The 24,502-nt window shown below is 43.1% G+C and overlaps 1 long non-coding RNA gene across 1 annotated transcript; it reads left to right on the top strand.

Annotated features, from left to right (window-relative positions):
* The first annotated feature begins 9,558 nt into the window (after nt 1-9,558).
* On the top strand, nt 9,559-24,268 carry LOC140621916 (uncharacterized). Its single transcript, XR_012021644.1, has 4 exons — nt 9,559-9,640; nt 21,595-21,650; nt 21,859-21,963; nt 23,256-24,268. It is a non-coding gene; the product is annotated as an uncharacterized lncRNA (long non-coding RNA).
* Nucleotides 24,269-24,502: the final 234 nt, after the last annotated feature.

Raw genomic sequence — 24,502 nt, 5'->3', positions numbered from 1 at the left:
GAGGGAGGAAAGGTGATCCCAAAGGCCCTCAGATAGTTGTAGCTCGGGAGAAGCAGTGGAGTGAGCAATGTGAAAGAGGAAGAAAAGAGGCCGGGTCAGAAGAAATTCTGGAGCATGAGGTTCTGGAAGAGAGAGCATCTTCCAGAAGAATAGTTATCCTCTGTCCTGATTGGAATGTGGAGACCACTGGTGGCCTCCAAGAGAGCCAGTCAACAAAAAAGTGGGTAAAAACCAAATCGCAAGGGTCTGAAATTGGAAACAAATGGAGAGAGTATACGCATACAATTCTTACGAGGCTGAGGATTTCTGCTGTGGAGCAGAACAATACACCAGTAACTGGAGCAGGAGAGAGTCAAAGAAGACTTAAGTGGATCGGAAAAACCACGGCCTGTTGGCATGCTATGAAAAATGATCCAGCAGAGAGAAACTGATGACATAAGAAGGAGGGAAGGGAACATGCAGGAGTTAAATCCTTGACAAAATATTAGGAATGGGGGCCTCCAGACAGCAGAGGCCTGGGCATGGGGAAAGAAGAAGTGCTTCCAGGGCTTGGAGGTCTCCATATGTGATGGTGCTAAAGTAAATGTTTCCATCTCATTCCATTTTCATAGCTAACTAACACCTAACTAATGACCTGGTCGCGGAAGTGATGGGAAGGAAAAGGGGTTTGGAGCTTTAAGGAGAAAAATTGAGGCATGAAATAGCTATCCTAGAGAATGGAGCACAAATGTCCCAGCAGAGAGGTGGGGGGTGGATAGGTTTAGTGGGAAGACTCGGGAACTCTACAGAAGTTTGAAACCATGAATTTGAAGTGAATGGAATCAGCCAAATTGCCCAAAATTCTACAGAACCCCTGACCACTCCAATGCAGACATAGAGCAAGGGCTTCCTGTCCCCAAGACTGGAGTGTGATCAATATGGTGGCCTCTCCAGTGAAGAGCCAGATCTCTGGCCCCGGGACCCAGTCCCTCACTCCCTAGAGCACAGACATCTCTTTCTGCCCCCACCCTCTCTCGTCTCCAGTCCCCAAGCATGCACCTGCACAAAGCACTGAATCTCTATCCAGCAGGATGACAAGGCAATGTGGCTTTTTCCCCATTTCCCCCAGATCCCTTTTTTTAGTATAACCATTATAAATCTATACACAGGGACTCACTTGGCTTTTGATATAGCCAAAGCCATGTCATTGAATCTCAAACACTTTTTTCTCTTTCAAAAGGGCCAGTTCTTGCAAATCAATAGCCTTCAATCAGAAGACTATTTCTCTTCATAAATTCTAAAAGCTACCTAAGAAACTCGAGTAGTAAGATATGTGAGAGTTCACAGCCCATGGCTTTCACGAAAAAAGAATGTGGAAGTCCCCACTCCATGGAAGCCTGAGAGTAAGGAAAAGTAGGTGTGAAAAGCACAAAATGTGGGTGCCTGGAGGTATACTACACCGGTTAATAAATCAAAATATTTTCCATAACAGTAGTTGAATAACTACTGCAAAAATACCTCATATGCTTATAGAACAGTTGGTCCGAGTTGCGTACATATGTGCATGTGTGTATTTGCCTAGAGAACAGGAGGCATTGCCTTTGGAGAGTAGATAACCAGGCAGCAGATTCTGATTAATTTATGGATTACTGAATTATTCAAACATTCTGCCCTTGACATGTATTGTGATTATTGTTAGAAAGAAATAATAGATACACTTTTAAAAAAGAATGAACAATCAAAGTAAAATAAAATTATTAAAATAAGGCTTTTGCATGTATTGGCATTTTGAAATACACTTCTGTCACGGCCAAGAAGACCACTGCCAAGGCACCTGCCTGCAAGTGTAGAGGGTCAGGAACAAGCCAGGTCTTCACCTTCCTTCATATGGTCTCCAGGGGTCAGGGCATATGGCAGAAGGCACCTAGCATCTCTAGGTTGCTCTGGCACCCAGTCCAAGAGCTGATTCTCAAGGCTGTCGCCAGCCCAGGGCCTCTGCACCCTTTCCACCTCCATGCTCCAGTTCCAGAGGATGAGAGGCTTCCAGAAGCAAGACATTTTGAAAAGCTTACTGTACCCTCAGAGGCCTTGGTCGAGTCTCAGGGCTGGATCTGTTCTCAACCACACCCCCACGAGTCTGAGAACTGCCTGGTGTGGTAGCTAAAGAGTAGCCCCCCAGATGTCCATGTACCAGCCCTCAGACCATATGAATATGTTACCTTATACATCAAAAGAACACTGCAGATGTGAGGGCAGATCTTGAGGTGGAGAGATGATCCTGGGTTATCCAGGTGGGTCCAGACATGTGAACAGAGTGGACCCAGCCAAAGAATAAGCAGTCTTAGATGATGGAGGAGCCAAGGAACAGATTCTCCCCTGGAGCCTCCAGAAGGAATCCACCCTGTCGACATCTTGACTTTAGTCCGGTGAGACACATTTCAGTTTTCTGAAATCCCTGAAACTCTAACAGAATAAATATGTGCTGTTTTAAATCACTAAGTTTGTAGTAATTTGCTACAGCAGCCAAAGGGGAAAAGTCCGCCTGACTTAAAGCCAGAGGGAAGCCCCACCTCTCCGTGTCCTCTGTCCTGGTGGGGTAATGGCTAGAGTCTTCCCCAAGCTCCTGCCTGCTACAATGCTGCAGGGCTGCCCAGGGGTCATGGCCCTGGTCCTTCAAGCTGCCCAGTCAGCTCATGTGCCCGCAGGGTCTGCCTCAACAGAAGGGACTGAGCATGTCTTCCTTTTGATTTTACTCACTTCTGGGGCGGGATTCCAGGGCTGCAATCCTATCCTCATTATAAAGAAGTCAAGTGTTAAATTCTGTTGGTAACAAAAATTAGCAATTTGCAGCTACTATCTCCTCAATTGGAGGCAGTGACCAAAATTCAAAAGGCAGTTGCACAAAAAAGCATCATGGGAGCCTGGTGACCTTGGGCTTGGGTGTCACAGGCCTCAGTTCCACCCTGGCCTTCCTCATGACCCATCCATGTCGTGCTGGGCGCCCTTTAAATAGTGTGTTTCCAGCTTTTCATCTGTAGGATCGGGATTAATTATGCCTTCTCTCCAGGGATGCTACAAAACTTTAAACAAAGTGTGTGCTAATTTTCACACCATAACAGCCAGTGATTTGAGCACAGCCTGATAGATGAGGGCTGCAGACGCCTTTGAACCAGGTGAGAGAGTGGTACGGTCATCACACATCTCCTGACACCTAGCCAGGGGTGGAGCGAAGATGGAAAGGCGAGACCATCCTGGGCAAGAGAGAAGGTCCAGTCACTGGCTGGGTAGCTTACCTCCCCACTACACTCAGCTGCAACATTTTCTAAGTGTTTAGCTAAGAGAATATTTCTTAAAGTGAAATGCAGGTAGAAGCTCCATGGGTAAAACTGACCAATGTGCTGTTGTGTGGGTTGGTGGGAGGAACGGATCTCACCTGGCCAGTCCCCCCCTGGAGGCCCAACTCTCCGGAAAACCTTTGTAAGACTCAGGGGGGTTGAGCTACAAAACCACTGCTCCCATTTGTCCTCACGGATGTGAGAGTCAGTGGTCCCACCAAGTCCAGGATGTTTTTCCTGAAAACCAGGACCTTTCAGGTGAAAAAACAGAGGCCTAGAATTATTGTCTCATCGGGCCAATGTCAGACTAGTACTGGGACGTGAATTATGGCGCAAAGGGAACTACAAGCATCCTATAAATCCACCCCTTGTTTCACGCCCCCCTAACACCTGACTTGCAGTCCTGTGCTATTTATATTAAACCACACGGCCCCTCACACCTTCTCACACTACTGTACATTTTCTTCTCTTTGCATCCCTGATTCACCTCTTTAGAGGTTAGCCCTTCTGGCTCTGCTTCCCCCCTTCTGTCACACTCGGCTTCATACAGTCAGGCATGCCTAAGAAAATCTCTTCCTCCTGTGTGCCTTCCAGTCCATTGTCCACAATTGCAGGGTAGGAGAAACTAAATGATCATAAATCCCAAGTGCAGCACCATTTGTTAACTGAGGAAAGGCCAGAGAACAAGAAAAGGGAATCTGAAAAATAACACAATTTATAAAATGCTTGGGTTGCATACACAAGTAGCTTTTAGTAAGTGCGGGTTGTGAGTGGTGTTTGAATGGTTTCTGTGGTGCATCCTATCATCTTGTCATAGCTCCTATTGTTTCTATACCCTGGTGGCTCTGCTACCACTTAGCCCTTTGCTCGTTACACCTCTCCGCCCTGCCCTCCACCGCCACGAGAGTGACATGGCTCTTTCCCAGCAGCAGATAGACATTGAGGTGTGGAAGGGGATATTAAAGACAAAACACCCCCCAACTGAGAACGTTTGCCTGATACAGTTAGAAGAATAGCACAGGCATGTGGAAAGAGATGAAAACCAATCAACTGAGAGAAGCACAGGCTATTTATCCTGACCTTGCCAGAGCTAGGGAGTTGGCCATCCTCACTCGAGATTTGGCAGAGATGCAAAGACAGGCAGAGGAGCAAGAAAGCTTCAGAGTGGAAACTGGGGAGGCTTGGGTGTGCCCTGATTGGAGGTAGCTGGTTCGGGGGAGCTGGAGGCGAGCCGGGTAGCTGGAGGCGAGCTGGGTAGAAGCGGGCATCCTGTATGATCGGTCAAAGTAAACATGTGGCTTCTCCAGCTAGTCCTAAGTCAGAGTGAGAACAAAAATTAGGGAAGCTGTCAGTTATTAATCAAGTCCTGGCCATTTGGGGCTGACTATTATAGGATTGTTGCTTAGCTTCCTGGATTACTCCTAGAGATAGTGGTCTGACGTCCCACAAGTCTGACTTAACAGCAGGCTGGCTTCCTGGGCTGGTTATGGAGATAATGGGTTGGTTTCCTGAGTAAGTTGCTACAGGTTATGGGTCAGAGTTCTATTTTTATATATATGGTCTGGCCATTGTCCACCTGTATATTCAGTTCCCCAGGCAAGTAAACCAAGCAGCCACTATTGACTCTGTCCACATCCGTCCCCAGTGGACAGAAGAGTGCAATGAGTTGAATGATGGTGCCCCAAAAATTATATCTATGTTCTAATCCCCATTACCTGTGATGTGACCTCATTTGGAAAAGGGATCTTTGTAGGGATGATTAAGTTAAGGATCCAGAGAGCAGAACATCCTAGATTACCCAGGTGGTTTCTTCATTCAGTGACAGTGTCCCTAAAGGAGACAGAAGAGAAGACCAAGAGAGGAGGAAGAAGCTATTTGAGGACAGAGGCAGAGACTGGAAGGACATGGCCATAAGCCAAGGAACCTCTGGAGCTACCATAGTCTGGAAGAGGTGAAGAAGATCCTTCCCTAAAGCCAGCAGAAGGTATGACACCACTGACACCTTGACTTTGTATGTTTGGCCTCCAGAACTATGAGAGAATAAATTTATGTTGTTTTCAGCTACAAAGTTCATGGTAGTTTATTACGGCAGCCCTAACACAGGGGTTCCAGCATGCACGGGCATTATAATCCCCTTCTTCCAGGCCTGCTTTGCCTGAGGAGGAGACATAAGGAACAGGGTGCTTCCTATACTTGGTGCAAATAACCAAAATAGGCAGGAGAGAACTGAAAAATTCAAAATTGGGGTATTCCGAAGTAATTTTATATTTCATAACATGAAGATAAATATCCAGATTTATTTTGACTTCTTTCCAGATGTTTGGCTTGTCATAAATATAGACTTTCTTTGGTATGTGGTCAACAGTCCTTTGAGGGTAAATCTGTGGCTATTTCCTTAAACATGCACAGCAGCTAACACCATTATAGGTAGGTAATTAATAATAAATATAGAAGAGCTTGTCCACAGCATCAGGGTAATATGCAGGAGAGGGCCAGGCGTAACAGGCATAACAGTTCCTCATGCACTAACTGTAATTCATAGTTGCCAATTTAAGATTTGGCAAATTAGCGTCTTCATGCATTCCCCCACTCCATGGAACTACTCTCTCCCCTTTTCCTTATCTTGCCCTCTTCTACTTTGCATTCTGGTCATTTCTGAGTTAACCTTAGTATTTTAGAAGCAAAGAAAGGTATCTCTATTGCATTTATTTACAAATTAAAAGCTCCAACTGTTCAAATTCTATATTGATTACCACTTTTCCCAGTGCAATACCCTCATCATATTAATCCTTTGTCCTTCATTAACTCTAGTGGTGTCTTTATTTTCAAATAATAGAGTGTAGAGATGTGATTAACATGCATGACAGATGCTCTTGGGAATTCACAGCAGACCTCTCTCAACTCAGTATTCAGTGGCCACCACCGTGTGCCCACAAAAAATCACATAGGTCCCAGAACATACCCCCAGTCACCAGTAGTCAAATCCATGTTCACACAAAGGCAAACATTGTAGAGAATCCATTGACATATTTAAGTCCAAGTGACTCATGGGTTCAACTCTTGCAAGATGTTGTATTCCATTGCCTACGAGGTACTCCAAGGCAAGACCCTCCCCACTGGCTGTCAGTAAATCAGATCTCCTTGGCACTATGTTAGCATCTTCCTTTTCTCCTCTTTGCAGATGGAGAACAGAAGGAAGAAGAAAGGATTGATCCAAACATAAAGGGGTGTTCCCTTTCAACAGGCCTACTTTTATAAATGAAACCTAAGGACTCAATTGCCAACAAATGGACATGGAAAGTCTCTATACCCCAAAATCAAATGTCAGATGTGTGTCAAAAACCTTTAAAATGTGCATTTCCTAGAACTGCACTTCTAGAGATCAATCCTAGGGAAATATCAGAAAAGCGCAGAAGGACATATATCAAGGATATTAATTGTGGTGGTGTTTAGCAAAAAGAATAAAAACTGAGAGCAACCTAAAATGTCCAGCCATATGAGATCAGTAAATTATGATATAGCTTTATAATGGAAAACCATGGGAGCTATTAAAAATGAGGCTAAAGGAATATATCTATGGACATGGAAAATGCTTGTTACGTATTTTAAGTAGAAGTTTCCTTTAGCTTCCTATGTCTGCTCTAACAAATGACTGCAATCTTAGCAGTTTAAAACAACAAAGATAAATGTATTATCTTGCAGTTCTAGAGGCCAGAAGTTACAATGGGTCTCTCTGGGTTAAAATCAAGATATCACAGGCTATATTCTTTCTGGAAACTCCAGAAAAGTATTTCTTTTTCTTCTTCTTTCTTTCTTTCTTTCTTTCTTTCTTTCTTTCTTTCTTTCTTTCTTTCTTTCTTTCTTTCTTTCTTTCTTCTTTCTTTCTTTCTTTCTTTCTTTCTTTCTTTCTTCTTTCTTTCTTTTCTTTTTTTTTTTTTTTTTTTTTTGCCTTGCTTACCTTCTAGATGCCACCTGTATTCCTTGGCTCATGTTCCCTCCCTCCATCTTCAAAGCCATGCACGTGGCATCTTCAAATCTCTCTCTGACTTTGACCTCTGCTTCTGTCCTCACATATTCTCTGAATCTGGCCCTCCTGCCTCCCTCTTATGAAGATCCACGTGATTACATTGGACCCACCCGTATATTCTGGGATAATCTCCCATCTCAGAATCCTTAACTAAATCACATCTGCAAAGTTCCTTTTGTTGTTTAAGGTACTCCAAGGACTCAGACATGGACATCTTTGGGGAACCATAATTCTGCCTGCCATAAAAGATCATATTGCAAAGCAATAATGTATGTAGGTAGATGTGATTCCATTTCTCTGCTTTTTGACAAAAATTATATAAATGTTAGGCACTGAGAGACTTTAACAAGAGAATGATAGGAGATGTAGGGTTTACATACGTTCACATATGCAAACACAAACACTTGAGCACATGGCTTGGCTGTTGAAATGTGCATTCCCTACAGCCACCCACACCTGCCAATTCCCCGAAGCTCCTCTGATCTGACTTTCTGCCTCATGTGTGCGTTGCTTCTTTCCTGCTTCTTCTGTACCATCCCAGCAGCCCCGGGGTCAGGCAGTTGTTGTTGCCTACAGTAACACCTGAGAACTTTCATCAGGATCTCGTGGGACAGGCAGCTCTTTTCTGGGATCTTGTTATCTAGAGGCACAGGGCTGCTCTGCTCTCCTGTTCTACTAAACTAGCCGAGGGTTCTGACTCTGATAGTACCTGCCTTAGGAAGGTAGGGCACTGGAGCTCCTCTTTCAGGGGTCCCGCAACATCTATGCCCCACTTCTTCCCTGGGACAGCTGTACCAGCCATAAAGGAAGGGAACTCTGCTGGGATTGTTGCCCTAAATCTTCTCTCTTATTGTCCTGATACCAATTCTCTGACACCAACTGGATCTCTTGCCATACAGTTCACTTCTGACTGACCCTGAGTCAACACTGACTCCTCAGAGTTGGGGCAGACCCCAAGAGCTAAGGGCCAAGACCTCCACAAGACCTCCCCTACTTCAGATGACAGTTGCGAGTTTCGGGGCTGCTTACCCTAATAGGGTATAAGTTTCAGGATCCCATAACCCCCTCAGGTTCAATAACTTGTTAAAACAAGTCAAGGAACTCACTGAGAACACTGCACTTACTATTTAAGTTTTATTAAGGGAAAAAAGTTGGAGACACCCAGATGATGGGGATGCATAGGGCAAAATCTGAGAGGGTCCCAGATGCAGAGCTCCCGTGCCCTCTCCCTGTGGAGTCAAGGCATGCTCCCCCACCACAGCATATCAGTTGGTTCAGCAAACAGGGAGCTCCTCCTGCTTTGGGTGTCCAGAGTCTTACTGGGGTCTTACTACATCACTGGCCATGTGGCAGAGCTATCTCTAGCCCCTCGCTCCTTTCCCAGACCCTGCTCTTTCTGGGCATGGCCAGCCCCAATCTTATGTTTAAGGGCCCACCTTGAGTCATCTTGTTAGCATAAAGCCAGGTGTGGTTGAAAAGAGCTCATTAAGAATAAGAAGAGACACTCTCATCACTCAGGAAATTCCAAAGGTTTTAAAGTCCTATGCAAGGAACTGGGGGATATATTCTTTATTGGGCCACACTCAGTTTCACAACGAACAAGCCAGAAAAGGACCCCACTTGCTTCTCTATACTCTTTGCTCTTGACACCCATTTCCTTAGGGAGTGATTGCAGTGTGGCAGAAATGTACCAAAAGGATAATGCATACCTGAAGAGAAAAAATGCGCTGGGGTCACATTCACTCACATTATGCTGCCATGCAGGCATAAACTATTGTACGTATATGTTCTTGGTTCCTGACCTTCTAGCTCATATGACAGCTCCCCCTGGCATAGTAACCACACATCCCTGATTTTCATTTATTTCTCTATACAACAAAATAGCTAGTAAATTCCTGCAATGTGGTGGGCACCAAGCAAACCTCTGGTATAGAGAAGATGTAGCAGATACAGTACCTGTCTCCAGGGAACTTATAGTTTTGCTGGTGAGAGACACCAAACAGGTAGTTAAAGATTTTTTGTTGTTGTTGTTTATTTATTCATGAGAGACACACACACAGAGGCAGAGACAGACAGAGGGAGAAGCAGGCTCCCTGCGGGGAACCCGATGTGGGACTCCATCCCCAGACAGGGATCACACCCCCAAACAGGTAGTTAAATACTGATTTCATCACAATGATGCACAAAGGAAAAGTACTGGATGCTATGTGGGCAGATGGCTGGGAGATCCAACCCAAACCCGCAGAGTTGGGAAAGACTAGTTTGGGGAGCTACAGTCACCGAGAGAGCTGAGACATGAGTAAGTGTCAGCACGGTAAAAGTTCAGAAGGTGGAAGCAGGAAGAGGATAATTCAACCAGAGGCCATGTGCATGGAAGCTCTGAGCTGGAAGGCCTCAGTTTAAGAAACCCAAGGAAGGGTAGCATGAAGCACAGAGAATAAGAGCAAAGGAGGGAGAAGCTACAGGAGTACACTGGCCTAGGTAACAGGGGGTCCATGGCACACAATGTAGGAAAGATGTCAGGGTTCGAAGCCAACAGCCAAGAAAGAATTCTTGAAATATCTTCAGTGCAAAAAGGTGGTTTTATTAAAGCACAGGGACAAGACCCATGGGCAGAAAGAGCTGCACCGGGGTCATAAGGATTGATGCATTAGAAGGGGTTAGAGAGAGCATAAGCCTCCCAGATATTTTGGAAGCAAAGTTTCCAGGATCCTAGGGGGTGTAGGTATTGTTTGAAAAGGTCATTTATTTAGTAAAATCTCAGTTATGAGACCCTTCAGATGTATATCGGTGAGCCATCTGCTAGGGGGATGATTGCCAACACTGTACCTTGGTGGGGTAAAGATAAAGGATGTTTCCAAAGGAATGTTTATATGTTAAAGGAGACTCACAGGATCCTGGGGGTTGGACTAAGATTGCCTTTTGCCCTTACCAAAGAGGGCAAAGTCTCCAGAGGAAGGCCACTCTGCCTGTTTCAAGGACTTGTCAATGGGCTATAGGTAGGAAGAAAACTTAATCATTTTTCTTCTGCCTTTGTTTTCCACATCAGGTCACAGTCAGGATTTGGGATTTCATCTTAACAGCAATGGGGAGCCATCAAGTGGTTTGGGGGGGCGGAGGGAGGTGGGATATGATCAAATTTGCATCTTAAAAACATAACTCTGGGGGGTGCCCAGGTAGCTCAGTTGGTTAAGCATCTGCCTTCCATTTGGGTCATGATCCCAGGGTCTGGAATGGAGCACCACAGCAGGCTCCCTGCTCAGCTAAGAGTCTGTTTCTCCCTTCCCTCTACCTACCACTCTGCTCTTGTGCTCTATCACTCTCTCTCTCTCTCTCTCTCTCTCTGTCAAATAAAACACAATTCTGCTGCAGTATCAAGAACAGACTGAGGGATCTAAGGGGAATTTGGAGAGGCAGATTTGATTACTGTTTCTATATGATGGTGGCTTCACCCAAAAGGGTAGTGTGGAGGTGGAGAGAAGTAGATGACTCTGGGGAGGGAAACTTTTCTTCTAGCTGGTCTATGAATTATGACATGAGACAGGTTAACAGGGAGAAAAAAAATCAAATTGAATTTTGTAATCCACATAAACATGAGCGATTCCAAAGACAGTGAGGCCAAATGAGGTATATATGTCATTCTGAACTAAGGAGAAGGGGGCAGGGGTCTGGAACTTTAAAGGGAAAGAAGAGTAAATGTTTAGTAAGTAAACTTTTGCTAGGCCCTACAGAGCAAAGGGACATAGACAAGACTTTGACCAAACAGGCCTAGCTAAGTTCCTCCTTATTTACCATCCCTGGTTCATATTATAATGTAGTTCTCTTTGGCAACAGTTTTTTCTTCCTGGAGCTGGTCTTCTATTTAAATTCTTTTAGGCAGTCAGGGAGAAGCTCAAAGTTTCTTCCTGAGTCTTTTGGGCCTTGATTGTTTCAGTTCAAAATAATCTGCGTGCTGAAGTGGCACATATTGGGGGAATTCATTCTGAACTCCTACAACGGCTATTAAGAAATATAATCAGTAGGACTTAGCAGTTGTTGGCATAGAGAAATTCTATGCAAGATGAAGGTATAAAGAATGATGCCTTATGTTCTGATGGTGCAGCTTGAGCTACCTGGTGGTGCTCCAAACTAGCAAATAATGGTGAGGGAACCACCAGGTTTGGGGAACAAGTAGGGGAAGGGAAGGGTTGGGACAGAGCATGAGCTTATTTTCACCAATATAGTCCCAATTTCAAATATTTGATTCTCTTGCCTTCTGCTTCCCTCAGCATCTCTCAGAAAAATCTCTTTTGGTAATGAAACCACATTTCTAGATTTCCTTTGGTACAAACATATCCCCAAATTTTCTTTTATCAGACTAAAGGCCTTTGGGTCCACAGACATGGTTACCAAATCCATGAGATACCCTTTGTGCTTGAGAAGTGATGTTAATTAACCACTTTATTAAAGCTTGTAACCATTGTAAATTTTAGCACAATGATGGTAATAAACTCAAATAAGCTGTTTTGTTTTAGGCAAAAAACCATTTGGAAACTTCAACCTGGACACTTAATTCTATTCTGGCAAAGACCAGATCCCTTTGGGATGATTATTACCACCACCACCCCACTCCATTTTCTGCATTCAACCTTGATTAAATAATGGGAAACACTTGGCTATAATGAGTCACCCACAATTGTCAACAGCCAAAGAACTTTACCCCTACATCCCTTCTGCAACATGGCAGGTTGCCCTACTACACAGTGATTAATTCAGGGCTATGGAGCTGATCTATAACCAAGTTCCAACAGAAACATTTTAGTATAGTTTGTAATAAGCAGCAAAGGATGGAGCATACTGACATGGTTACTAACCAATTTTCATAATCAAAAAGCATTGTACTATGTTGTCCAAAACATTAGTCATGGGATTAGAATCCATCCGCCCTCAAATAGTCTAATCCTCTTAAAAATAGCTCAGAGTAATCAGGTTAGCTTCACTGTAAATTTTAGTAAACCCATCACTCTTATAAAAAAAGTGTCAGGAAAGGAAAGATCAAACACTTTCTAAAATCCTTGATGTTGGTGAAACATTGGGCAAAATAAATGTTCTTACGAAGCACTTATATAATTGATTTAAGCTAAAATATACTAATAGAGATCCATTTGCCATAACAAATGGATTTATACTATAAAGACTTCCACTGTGGAAGCAAATTCTGAGTGCTGGTTTTCTAAATAATGTGACAGTAACGAGAAAGGGCATAGGGAAATATCTCACCAAGCACTCTACTTTCTAGCAATTTTTAAATGGAGGCCCCTTTTAGCAAAGTCATTTAAGTATTTAATGACTAAACAAAGGGGCCAATTGTTTTGTGACTTTCTGGTGAGCACAATGCACTGTCCCAGTAGGCAATGCTTACTTGACAGGCAAACTCAGCTCAAGCCTTCAATGCATCCAGTTTGCTCTGGCAAATTCATCAAATCCACTCTCACCTCAAGTCTCCAACTGTTTTTCACACTTCTCACATTACCAAGACACAACCCCACTTTCCTGCAGTTTGCTGAAGTGCTTAAGAAGCCAGGAAGAGGATCACAAATGTGCTCCTGCAAGTTTCTCCTTAGATTCAGTTCTATGTTTGAATCTCTCCACATTATCCTGGACCCTTATTTATGATCTTATTTATCTACTGTCCAGTCCAGATTTATCACATCAAAGAATTATAATAATCACACCTGCCTATCTTCATTCAAATTACTGATAAAAATGTTGAGGCTTACAGATTCTAGAATGATGTCATTTTTTCCAGTTCAAACTGATATAAGATGGTATCATCACTCAACTGGTTATTCTTTCCAATAAGTGTCCTTGCATCCAACCCAAAATTTTCTAAAGGCTTAGCTGAAGCTGAACACACATACAAATGTAGCAGTGTAAGCTTCATGGACTTATACTGGACATACAGATTCAAAAGAGTTCTAAGATTCAAACATCACTAACTATAAGGGAATCATTCCCCCTGACTCCATCCTACCTGACCATGGGCTCCTATGACTTCCTCTTCTTTGTTATTTATACATGAGAAGTCAACCAGCCTAACAAAAGTTAAAAAGGTACTATCCATATAAATGTAATCAAAACACTTTTATACTTTTGGAGAATATTCCTATGATGGTTAATTTTATTTGTCAACTTGGCTCTAACATGGTGCCCAGATATGTGATCAAATATTATTTTAGATGTTTCTGTGGAGTTCTTGGTTTTTGTTTTTGTTTTTGTTTTTTTATTACATTTCCACTTAAATTGGTGGACTTCAAATAAAGCAGATTGCCCTCCATAATATAGGTGGGCCTTATCCAACCAGTGGAAGCCTTAACAGAGCAGAAGACTGACCTCTTGGAACCAGAAATGATTCTTCCAGCAGATAACCTTCAGACTTGAATTGTGACATCCACTCTTCTCTAGCAGTATGACAGTCTTCAGACTCATAACTTAACTCGGCTCTTTTGTGGGTCTCCAGCCTGATGGCCTTCAGACTTGAACTACAGATTTTGAATACCATCTTCCAATACACACACACACACACACACACACACACACACACACATCCCTGGAAAACCCTGCCTGATGCAATCCAAAGTATTTTAATATGAAAAATCCAAAAATTTACTAATATATTACATGTAAACAATCGTGTACCTATAGTTCTTCAAATTAATCATTAATGACATCCTATTAGCTTCTTTATTCTCTTTAAGTAGCTCACATCCATTGTCCTTTAGACTTTTTTTCAGGACGTATTTATTTTCTTATTTGTCCTTGAAATCTTGGATGAGGGAAAGTATATAAATATTTCACCTCTGCAATTCCAGTTTTCCACTCTTCAGAACATATCTATTGAATCACAGGTCAAAGATACAGCCACTGTCTGGTGCAAAAGTCATAAGAACATTAATAACTCCTAGTGGATTTATGAGTCAGGCTTATTGAACAAAAATATCACATTCAGGGTACAAGAACCCCTTAAGGCAAATGAGAAAGGGAAGCATGAGTGAGAGTGAGGGAAACTGCACTTGCTCAGGGCAGAAGAAGCCTACGATCAACACTTCTGGAGGAGGGTAAGAAAGGCCATGCTGGATGTAGGCATTTCCAGTGATAGCCATGCTGTACACACAGACACCCTGCGGCTATAACAATGACTTTTTTTTTTTCTAATGACAAATGATTTCTTGGGAGAGGTCTTGGCCTGATGAGATGCCACCATAAAGTAACAAAACCACAAAAGACCATGGAAATACACAATGATTGATGGGGGAATGTAACATTGCCAAGTTACTTTTGCATTTCAATTACCTGTGGAAATAGGAGACAGACTATGGGTAACACAAAGCCAACAGCAAGCCAAAAATCTAATTTTACCAAACAGTTCAAAGTCTTCCCACAAGATCCTTTATGAAAAGGATTGACAAGTGTTGCACTTTTAGTGAAGAGAGCCACAGAAGCTGCCTGAGAAGCCCAAGTAGAGCCCAATTTCCTGGGAGAAAAGAACTGAGGAAGGTGCCTGATGCACAGCTTTGCCAGGCATCAGAGGTGTCCCAGGGACTGGCTCTCGCTGTCTTTGAGAGGCTCCTCTATAAATAAGAATGATGGTTTCTTAATTCACATCAAAAGAACTCTTTACTGAGGCACCTAGATGGCTCAGTCAGTAGACAGTGTGACTCTTGATCTCAGGGTTGTTGGTTTGAACCCCTTGTTGGGTATAGAGATTACTTAAAAATAAAACCTTAAAAAAAAAAGAACTCTATTCACCATGAGACTTATCTCTTCTGGTCAACATATTCTCACCTCTTCGAAAATTCCAACATGGACAGTTAGGTTATAAACGAAAGACTGATGAGCATGCAGTGAAAAACAAGAAAAGATGGTAGAATGATTTTGTGGAGAGTAACATCAAGTCATAGGGACACAGAAAACTTTTCAAAGAGATGAAAGCATGCCTGCTGCTCAGGATATCCTGTCCAGAAGATGGTGAAGTTCCCACACCAGAAACGTCCTCTTCTTCCACTCTCATTCTCTGGGCCCATGTGGATAATCTGCCTCTGGTTCTTTTTTTTTTTTTTTTTTTTTTATTTATGATAGTCACACAGAGAGAGAGAGAGAGGCAGAGACACAGGCAGAGGGAGAAGCAGGCTCCATGCACCGGGAGCCCAACGTGGGATTCGATCCCCGGTCTCCAGGATCGCGCCCTGGGCCAAAGGGAGGCGCTAAACCGCTGCGCCACCCAGGGATCCCCTGCCTCTGGTTTAAGTGCTTCTCAAACTCCCCCAAATACATTACAGATTACTGTAGGGGATGGGTGCCATGGGCTGAATTATGGCCCCCCAAATTCATGATGCAGTCCTACCCCAGCACCTCAGAGTGTGACTGTATTTGGAGATGGTGTCTTTAAAGAGTAAATTAAAATGAGATTATTTCAAATGTGATTCTAATCCTATGCGACTGGTGTCCTTATTTCAAAGCAGAAATTTGGATACAGATACACAAGCAAATAGGGGGCAGCCATGCAAAGCACAGGAAGAAGACGGATATCTACAGGCCAAGGAGAGAACCTACAAGAGCTTCCTACATTCCTCAGAAGGAACCAACCCCAGGGACACCTCAATTTCAGAATTCTGGCCTCTGAAACGGTGAGAAATTAAATCTCTGTTGTTTAAGCCACCCACTCTGGGTAGTTTGTTATGGCCGCCCCAGCAAACTAATATATGGAGTACATCAGAGTTACATGTGGATTTTTCACTCTCCAAGGATAAGGTTTTTTACAATTCTAGGAGAGGCTTTTCTTCTCCTACATTCCACTGCCATTTCAAACACTAAAAATTACTGCCTACACCCCAGCTAATGAGCAGAGATATGCCTACTGTCAGAGACTGAAGGAGGGAAGTTATTTTAAGAGGCAGAGCAGGGATCCTTGTGTTGTCCAGATCACATAATTAGCTCAGAGTAATTGATGAGTATAGACACAAGTCCTGAGTACATATTCATTCACACTATTAAATATTCATGAAATAATTGTCTCCAATTGAAGCCTCAACATTCCTCTGCCCTTTTGTTCTCAACCCCTGCAATTCTTCGCTTCCCCAAAATCATTCCACCAAGAAAGAGACTTCCTCTGGTTCTTTAATCACTAAATCCAGTGTATGGTTTTCTACTACTATATTTCTGGACCTCTTCTACATTTGATTCCTTCTTCTTTGTTGAAACCCCCACCGTCCCCCATCTTATCACATCAGTTAGTTGACCCCTCCATCTCTGACCACCCCCTCCTGAGTTCTGCCATGATAGTTTCCCTCTTGAAACCTCATAAATATTACTACTCCTTGAATTTATGCCAACCCACTTGTAACAACACATACGTTTACCTATCATTTCTACACTGATGACCCAGAGCTACACAAGAACTAGCTTCTCCCCATTGCCTTCAGCACTGTACCACACATCCAGCTTTCTGATGAGGAAACCCAATTTTACTTCCATTCCTACTGCATTAGAGAGAACCATCCATGTGGCCTTTCCTGCTGCCCCTTCTCAGCTACATCTCTACATCCTGAAAGAGGAAGCACATATCTTGTGCAAATACCCAAGAATTTAAGTCAAACTCTCCCTCTTCGCAGATGACATGATACTGTACATATAAAACCCAAAAGACTCCACCCTAAGATTGCTAGAACTCATACAGCAATTCGGCAGTGTGGCAGGATACAAAATCAATGCACAGAAATCAGTGGCATTTCTATACACTAACAATAAGACTGAAGAAAGAGAAATTAAGGAGTCAATCCCATTTACAATTGCACCCAAAAGCGTAAGATACCTAGGAATAAACCTAACCAAAGAGATAAAGGATAGATACCCTAAAAACTATAGAACACTTCTGAAAGAAATTGAGGAAGACACAAAGAGATGGAAAAATATTCCATGCTCATGGATTGGAAGAATTAATATTGTGAAAATGTCACTGTTACCCAGGGCAATTTACACATTTAATGCAATCCCTATCAAAATACCACGGACTTTCTTCAGAGAGTTGGAACAAATCATCTTAAGATTTGTGTGGAATCAGAAAAGACCCTGAATATCCAGGGGAATATTAAAAAAGAAAAGCAGAGCTGGGGGCATCACAATGCCAGATTTCAGGTTGTACTACAAAGCTGTGGTCATCAAGACAATGTGGTACTGGCACAAAAACAGACACATAGATCAATGGAACAGAATCCAGAAGTGGACCCTCAACTTTATGGTCAACTAATATTCGACAAAGGAGGAAAGACTAACCACTGGAAAAAAGACAGTCTCTTCAATAAATGGTGCAAGGAAAATTGGACATCCACGTGGAGAAGAATGAAACTAGACCATTCTCTTACACCATACACAAAGATAAACTCAAAATGGATGAAAGATCTAAATGTGAGACAAGATTCCATCAAAATCCTAGAGGAGAACACAGGCAACACCCTTTTTGAACTTGGCCACAGCAACTTCTTGCAAGATACATCCATGAAGGCAAGAGAAACAAAAGCAAAAAGGAACTATTGGGACTTCACTGAGATAAGAAGCTTCTGCACAGCAAAAGAAACAGTCAACAAAACTCAAAGACAACCTACAGAATGGGAGAAGATATTTGTAAATGACGTATCAGATAAAGGGCTAGTATCCAAGATCTATAAAGAACTTATTAAACTCAACAGCAAAGAAACAAACAATCCAGTCATGAAATGGGCAAAAGACATGAACAGAAATCTCACAGAGGAAGACATCGACATGGCCAACAAGCACATGAGAAAATACTCCGCATCACTGGCCATCAGGGAAATACAAATCAACAATGAGATCCCACCTCACACCAGTGAGAATGGGGAAAATTAACAAGGCAGGAAACCACAAATGTTGGAGAGGATGTGGAGAAAAGGGAACCCTCTTGCACTGTTGGTGGGAATGTGAACTGGTACAAGCACTCTGGAAAACTGTGTGGAGGTTCCTCAAAGAGTTAAAAATAGACCTGCCCTACGACCCAGCAATTGCACTGTTGGGGATTTACCTCAAAGATACAGATGCAGTGAAATGCCGGGACACCTGCACCCCAATGTTTATAGCAGCAATGTCCACAATAGCCAAACTGTGGAGGAGCCTCAGTGTCCATCAAAAGATGAATGGATAAAGAAGATGTGGTCTATGTATACAATGGAATATTCCTCAGCCATTAGAGCTTGTTTGGAGGTTCTAGCAGGGGAGCGCAGCTACTCGTATACCCTTGACCGAAGAATGGTCCTCCTCTATCGGGGATGGTCGTCCTCTTCCTCAGCCATTAGAAACGACAAATACCCACTATTTGCTTCGACGTGGATGGACCTGGAGGGTATTGTGCTGAGTGAAATAAGTCAATTGGAGAAGGACACACATTATATGGTCTCATTCATTTGGGGAATATAAAAATTAGTGAAAGGGAATAAAGGGAAAGGAGAGAAAATGAGTGAAAATGTCAGTGAGGGTGACAAAACATGAGAGACTCCTAACTCTGGGAAATGAACAAGGGGTAGTGAAAGGGGAAGTGGGGGGGGGGTGACTGGGTGATGGGCAATGAGGGAGGCACTTGGCGGGATGAGCACTGGGTGTTATGCTATATGTTGAGAAATTGAACTCCCATAAAAAAAAATACCCAAGAATTTGAACCATCTGTAGAATAAGCCAAACCTTCCTGAACGTGGCATTCAAGACCCTCAGAAAATAGCCCTAACTTATCTTTCCAGCCTCAGCTCCATTTTCTCTACTTTCCAATCTCGTCTGAGTGGTCTGCTTTGTCAGATATTTCTAGGCTTTTGCTCATATTCTCCATGTTAGGGAAGTCTTCCCTCTAATTTACTTTAGGAAAATCTACTCATCTTCCTAATTTAAAACAAAGAAAAAATGTCTTCCCTTCACCAGACAGAATTCCACCATATGCTGTGTTCCCATTGCACTGCACAAATCCCACTATTACGGTGTTTATTCTGTGTCATGCTCATTTGTTTGTAAATCTGCCTTCCCCGTCACTTCATGAGTCATTGCAGGGACTGTGGCTCTCATCTCTGAAGCCTCTTGAGCCTGTTACCATCATTAACACAATGACTCATGATTATTCCTGAAGGGAAAAGAACTCTTCCAGGGAAGAAGCATGTACATATTATTGGGAGAATAACATGGCTTTGTTATGAAATGTAAAGCAGCACCCACATGCAGAATTTGTATACCACTCCTCCTCTTCCGGATGTAGGACTTGTGAACATTAAAATGCCCAGGAGGTGTCATGGAGAAGAGCACCTACCAAGCCTAGAACCTACAACCTGAAATTCCTGACTTATAGGCTGGCTAACTAAAACTTTAAATGTTCTCTTATTCAGATTAGCTTCAGGAAATTATAAATTGACCTTTAACCTATCTAGCAAGATTTATGTTAAGATCACAGACTGTGAAATACAGCTCTTGATATTGGTGTCAGAAGGTGCCCATTTGAAACTAGTCTCTAAGATTTCTGGAACTGTAGAATTTTCTCAAGAGGTGAAAGCTAGGGGATAGCTCATTTGTTTGGGAGAAAGTCTTAAACACATCCTTTTGGTTCCTTAGATGTGGAGTGAGTGCCCGCCCATTATTTCAAGGGAAAACTATGAAGTGACCTGATGCAAAACCAGATTATATATGATTCAGTTTGAATTGTCTTTTATCCTTACACACTCAGTAGAACCTTACCAAAGCAGACTGATTTCAACTGTGTTGTGGGCTCTAAATAGAAGGGCTTATTTATGTTGGAGGCAGAGAGGCAAAAGGGGTCAGTAATGCCCCTTTCTCAGACTGAGTAGTGGCCCTTTAGCCTTCACCAAAAGATGGGGGGCTGTGTCCACCAGAGGGCACTCCCCATGAGGGCCATTGGCAGCAGGACTGTGGAGTAGTCCAAGAAGATGAGACTAGAGAGGAAGGTCATAAAAGAGCTTGATCCCAAATCCACAGAAGTCCCCCAAATATGCAAGAGACTATTTAAGGGGGGGGGGCAGACAACTGCAGGGAGGAAGTTTGAAGTCATGTCACTCTAAGAGACAATGTGACTTCAATTTGAACCTAGGAGTGAATAAGGGCTGGACACCTGGTTACCATTTCAAAGTAGTTCTTTGATGCTTCCTTGTATTTTTCCACTCATTAAGGCAAGCTCCAACTACCAGGTCGTAGAAGAGCATAATCATCATTTCTTAGTTCCAAGTTCTCCTGGTAGTGAAACAGATACATTCTTATTCTCAGGAGGAGAATCTAGGCAGCGTGGTGTATGCTGAACAAGTGCCAACTGCAGAGACTACGACTCTTCTGTTGGCTTTCGTTAATCTTGCCCACCCACTTATGAATTAAAAGGAAGAAGTGTGCATGTGTGTGTGCATGCATGAACTGTGCATATATGCATGTGCATACACGCATTACAGTCTACAATAAGAGGTATAGGAGGAAAAATGTACTACGTTAGAGTACTATAACCTTTTTTGGCAGTTTCATATAACCAATGAATTGTTACTTCTTTCAAATTTTTAAAGTCTTAAGTTTAATTGACAAAAGTTAATGAACAATGGAAGAGCAACATAAACACTCAGAATTATTACCCAGAACATCTCGTACTTATCAATTTATGCAGGATGACTGGCCCTCTCAGAACAACTCATTAAAGTGGAGAACTGGACTTTAAGCCCGTAATTCTTTCTGGAAGACCAGTCCTAGATGTCACTGACTAATTGGGCTAATTGGAAGAGAAAAATTGCACAAAATGTTCCTTCAACATATACATTAATTTGCTTTTATTTTCAGCTGAGTCCTTCGTATCTAATTGTGTTGATTTGTAGTTCTGAATAAATGAAAAATTCTAAGGGAAAAACGTTTATAAAGGGTAATTCCAAAGGAAAATAAAGATAAAGAAGAAGAAGAAGGTCAAAAGTGCTATAAAATCTAACATATTTTTCTTTTGACAACCTGTTTTAAGATACTACAATCACTTAAAACTCACTAAAAATATCATCTCGAACACTCTTGGGAACCGAGAACTGCGTGTCCCAAATTATTGTCAACATGACAGAGAGCTTTTGCTTTGCTGTAAGGCAGTTCCCAACTGACAAATGAGTTGTGCTCGAAAAGTTCTTTTGAAGTTAATTGTTCAGAACTCAGGCCAGCTCACAAAAGAAAATTAACCCTAAATGTTCCTTGTTTTAGTTTCCTCAGGCTATCATACCGAGTACCACAGACCAGGGGGACTTCAACTCAGGAAGGTACTGTCTCACCGTTCTGGAGGCTGGAGGACCAAGACTGAGGTGTTGCCAAGTGGGTTCCTCACTGAGGGCTTGAGGAAGAGTCTGCTCTGTGCCTCTCGCCTAGTTCCAGGGGGTTGCTGGCAATCTTCGGCATCACATTTCTGCCTTCATCTTCACATGGCGTTCTCCCTGGGTGTATATATGTCCAAATTTCCCTTTTTTATAGGACAGCAGTCATACCAGATGAGGAGTCCACCCTGCTCCAGCACAGCCTCATGTTAACTAATTATATCTGCAACCACCTTAGCTCCAAATGAAGTCACATTCTGAGGTAATGGTTCAGTATATGAATTTGGGGGGTGAAGGACATACTTCAACCATAACACCCCCAAAGTGCCCTGTGAGCAGAATATTGAAAACACTGCTTCTGCCAGAAGGACCAAAGGGGGCAGCCACTCCCCTTTCTCGGGCCAGAGTAGCGGCCCTTTAGCTATCACCAAAAGATGGGGTAGGGGTGTGGTATCAGGAACTTCCCTGGGCTCACAGCTCTTCTGCACCAGAGATGAAGGGAGGGAGAGAGCAGAGCTGAGCCTATCCAGCCCCCATGGCCTGTGAGCTCCCCATTAGCCCAGCAAGTCAGGGTACTAAAGAAGAATGGGAGTCCCCTCTGAAGGCACTGGTTCCCAGTGGAGATGCAGCAAGATCCCCTGGCTGGCCTGTTGAAACAGATGCCAGAGCCACAGGGCCAGTTTCTTATTCAGTAGGTTTGGCATGAGGCCTGGGGAATGGCATTTCTAATAAGTTCCCGGGTGAGGCCGATGCTACTGGTCATGCACTACCATTTGAGAACCTCTGTCTTGAAAGACACATTATTGAAATCAGAGCAGGTTTAAAAATAAACAAAAAATGCACCTCCTTGGAAAAAACTCGAGAAGAAGAGGGACTACAGTGGGTAGAGGGGTGGTCTCCCCCAAAGACAAGCTCGCCAGGAGCCCGGGGCTATGAGCTGATTTGGAAAAAGGGGTTCTGCAAAGGTCATTAAGGATCCAAGGTAAGATCATCCTGGATTAACCAGGTGGCTTTAAATCCAATGACACATGTTCCTATAAGAGACAGAAGAAGACCCAGACCCAGATGATGGAGGCAGAGAGTGGTGTGGCACTACCACAGGCCAAGGAATGGGAGGAGCCCCCAAAAGCTGGGGGTGGAAAGGAAGGCTGCCCCCTTGTACCTTGTGTTTGGAGGCCTCAGAGGAGGTGTGGCCCTGTTGACACTGTGACAGAGAAATGTCTCTCGTTTCAAGCTCCCGAGTCTGTGTTAACTTGTCAAGGCAGCCCCAGGAAACTAATACAGGGAGATTGTTTGACTAAAGATTAAATAAGCCTAAACTAATCTACAGACAAGGCCATTTTCCTAATTTTTCCCAGAGATGGATAAATCACAAATTAATACCAGTCATCCTTCTGCAGTCTCTTACCCTAAAATTAACATGCTTCCAGTGAAATAATATTACATTACATAGAGAATTTGTGGAACATTGTTTCAATAGCTAATAAAAATATGTTCCATTGAGGAGCAATTTTACCTATTGAGTAAATTATATTCCTAACATTTTGCATACAGGCAAAGAACCATGAAACCACACAAGGATGGAGACAGGAGATGCCCCAGCTGGTGGACCCCCAGCTAGGCCCCACTGCTCCTAAAGTAGACTCTGGCATACAACCTGCCTCTCTGAGGGTGAAACAGGGTCCAGTGGAGCTGAGAAGCCAGAGAAATACCAGCCACTGATGGAACCGAACACAGAGAGAGTGGTGTGACCACCACAGAGAAGAGGAGGAGGGCCTACGGAGCCTTCAGAGAGCTCAGAGGTGGCCATGCCTGGTGAAGACAGCAGGAGACAAACAGGCCAGAGGGCAGGAACAGAGGAAACTAAACCCATCTGCACCAAAGCCACCGTGCCATCGTGAATGCTGTCTGGAGACAGTCCTCGTCCAAACCCATCAGCACTCCCCACACTCACCAGTCAGGGATACCTGGATCTCATAGCCCCCCAGAGAACATGACATATGGGACTGGGCAGGTCCTGGGTTAATCATGGGACTCATTTTGGAAAAAATGAACTTACTTCTAGAGGACATTCAAGAGTAGCCCCAAGTGAACACAATAAAATGACAAAGACCTGAGTTTAAGTAACCATACACGAATAGAAGAACCAGCACCACCTCTGAGCAAAAGTCTCCACATTCTATGGGCTGGCACCATCCCATCTGCCTTCTAGAAGCAGAGTTTCTGGAAAAATCTATCACCAAAGACTATTCGTAAATACAAATCACCTAAGCAGAGACTGTACTATCCTGCAGTTAGTCATTAGTGCCTTACAGGGAAGCAAATTGCAGCCTAGGTGGCCATGGAGCACAGAGGAGGGTCAGCAGAACCTGAGAGAAGCCCCCCAGTCCAGACAGGGCCAGAAGAGGAGCTCCTCCCAAACCATGGGGCCATGAACTCACTGCCTGAGAAGGGACACAACTGGACAGCACATCTGTTTGTGTGTCTCAATAAATACATGAGCAACACATACATCTAATGTAATATAGTATTGATGATAGAGCTGTATTATTAGTATTGTATTGTGTCTTGTGTATGAATATAATGTGTGATGTTAATATATTACACACTGCATACATTATATATGTAAGAAGTAATACATATTACATGTAAACATGTATTGCATGCATATTAATAAATTACCCCTACTGCATATATTATTCTATCTCATAAATTATTTATATATATTTATAAGTGTGTGTGTGTGTGTGTACATATGTCTCCATCTCTATCTATGTGTCTCACTCCAGAATGCAGCCCTA

The sequence above is a fragment of the Canis lupus genome, chromosome 31 (assembly GCF_048164855.1).
Source record: "Canis lupus baileyi chromosome 31, mCanLup2.hap1, whole genome shotgun sequence".
In the NCBI taxonomy this organism is placed as follows: domain Eukaryota; kingdom Metazoa; phylum Chordata; class Mammalia; order Carnivora; family Canidae; genus Canis; species Canis lupus.
This window is presented reverse-complemented; position numbering and strand designations above follow the sequence as displayed.